Source organism: Trachypithecus francoisi, unplaced genomic scaffold (assembly GCF_009764315.1).
Source record: "Trachypithecus francoisi isolate TF-2019V2 unplaced genomic scaffold, Tfra_2.0 Contig01451, whole genome shotgun sequence".
NCBI classification, from domain to species: Eukaryota; Metazoa; Chordata; class Mammalia; order Primates; family Cercopithecidae; genus Trachypithecus; species Trachypithecus francoisi.
Genome location: NW_022681432.1, coordinates 5,268,809 through 5,271,234, shown reverse-complemented (window position 1 = coordinate 5,271,234; position 2,426 = coordinate 5,268,809). Strand labels below are relative to the sequence as shown.

The 2,426-nt window shown below is 37.4% G+C and overlaps 1 pseudogene; it reads left to right on the top strand.

The window, feature by feature from the left end:
• Window positions 1-527: 527 nt before the first annotated feature.
• LOC117096145 lies at window positions 528-2,118 on the top strand (annotated as a pseudogene).
• Window positions 2,119-2,426: the final 308 nt, after the last annotated feature.

Here is a 2,426-nt window from a genome sequence, read left to right as displayed (position 1 = left end):
TTTCTTTGTTAGTTTGCTTAGGATAATGGCCTCCAGTTCCATTAACATTGCTGGAAAGGGCATGATTTGGTTCTTTTTTATGGATGCATAGTATTCCATGGTATATAAGTACCACATTTCTTACCAAGTCTACAATTGATGCACAGCACATGTAGGTTGACTTCATGTCTTTTTTATTTTGAATATTGATGTGATGAATATACACATGCATGTATCTTTACGGTGGAATGAATTACATCTTTTGGTGTATATACTCAACAACAGAATTGCTGGTCGAATTGTAGTTCTGTTTTAAACTCTTTAAGGAATCATCACACTACTTTCCACAATGGCTGAAATAATTTTTCTTTGTGCCATCAGTTTATAAGTATTCTTTCCCCACAACCTTGCCAGCATCTGTTATTTTTGACTTTTTAACAATAACCATTCTGACTGGTGTGAGATAGTATTTCATCATGTTTTTTATTTACATATCTCTAATTATTTGTAAGGTTAAGCATTTTTATAAGCTTGATGACTGCATGTATGTCTTCTTTTGAAAAGTGTCTGTTCCCATTATTTGTCCACTTTGTAATGTGGTTGTTTGTTTTTTGCACGTAAATTTGTTTAAGTTCCTTATAGATTCTGGATATTAGATCTTTGTCAGATGCATGGTTTTCAAATATTTTCTCTTACTCTTAGGTTGTCTGTTTATTCTGTTGATAGTTTCTTTTGTTGTGCAGAAGCTATTCCACCAGGTTGCTGGTGGAATTGGCACAGGATGACAGCTGGAGAGTGGAGTCAGTTTTATCGAAGTATGAAAACCAGATTACTACTTTCATTGAATACCTAGAAGAATATTTAGATACAGATGAGCTGGTATGGATCTTAGAAAAACAGCATCTTATTAAAAACAGAAACTTCTAAGCTGTTGTCTGATATGAGTGCTTGTCTATAGTTTACATACAAAAGGAAATTTTCACCAATTTGGGTAACGGGCCCTTCATCAGATCCTGGTTAGGGATGTATGCTATGCTGTGGACAGATGATGCTGGCTCAAACCCTTATGCGTAAACACTTGGGAAAGGACTGGAACTGGGAGAAACAACAACAACAACAACATAATACCAATGGATCCTACAGTGCTTCTTATAAAAAATTGCTGCTACACTATACATCAAATGGCACAAATGGGTGTAGGAGAAGGGAAATCAATTGGAGAATGGTTTGGATCAAATACAGTTGCACACATGTTAACAAAAAACCTTGCTTTACTTGATGAATGGAATTCCTTGTCTCTTTATGTTTCAATGGATAACACAGTGGTCATTGAAGATATCAAAAAAAGTGTTGTGTCCTTCCATTGAGTTCTGACACAGACTGTGACAGGTCTCCCAATTGTCTGACTGCTTCAAACTAGAGTAAGGGCACCTCTGCCTACTGCCTAGCCTGGAACCCCTGTTGCTCATTGTGTCCCTTTGCCTGGGCATAAACTGAAACAATCCTGTCTATGTTGATGCATTCAAAGAGTGTTTTAAGATGCCACACTCTTTAGGGCATTAGGAGAATAATTGAATAATGCTTATTATTTCAGAGAATTCTTAGGTGATAAGCTCATCTTTTTGGACCCTCATACAACCCAGACCTTTGTCAACACTGAAGAGAATGAAATGGTTGATGACCAGACTTTCCATTGCCTGCAGTCCCCACAGCGAATGAACATACTGAACCTGGATGCTTCAGTTGCATTGGGATTTTTCTGAAAATAAGAAAAAGACTTTAATAACTGGCATAGTCTTGTTCAGAAGGAAATTCGAAAGGAGCATTTAAAGATGTTTAAATTGATTCAGAAACATCCATCGCACTGGCCTCTCCTTGTACCTCTAGCCAGGCCAGAAGTGACAACCACTGGGGCATAATTCATTGACTCTACTGAACAACTGGAGGAGTTACATCTGGAGGAAGATTTTGAGATTCTGAATGTGTACAATCCTGGGATCTCAACTTGGAAGCCTGTCTTCAGTCTGACACCATAAAAACATGAGCTTATTACATAAAACTTTTCTAGTCAGCAAGTTCCTGATACACCAATAGCATACAATTCCATAATATTCATGACAGAGCCTATCATTGTTTCTCAGAAAAAAAAAAAAAAAAAAGACAGTAACTTCTTTCCCAGAAAGAAATAGAACAATCATGGAGCCTAGGAACAGAGAGATGAGGAGTTCATTGCTTCCCAGCTTGTCTTACATGGCTACAGCAAGTCTTCAGCTTCTGTAATGAGGAGATGGACATCTGGAAAACAGGCAGCAACTCTCAACTTGCTTCAAGAACAAGCAGATGAGAGATGGTTAAGCTGTTCTTCTTCATCCCTTCCAGGTGTGATCTCTTTTGGACTAAATATTAGCAATCTGTTGTCTTGCTCAAATAATAAAGTGACCAAATTA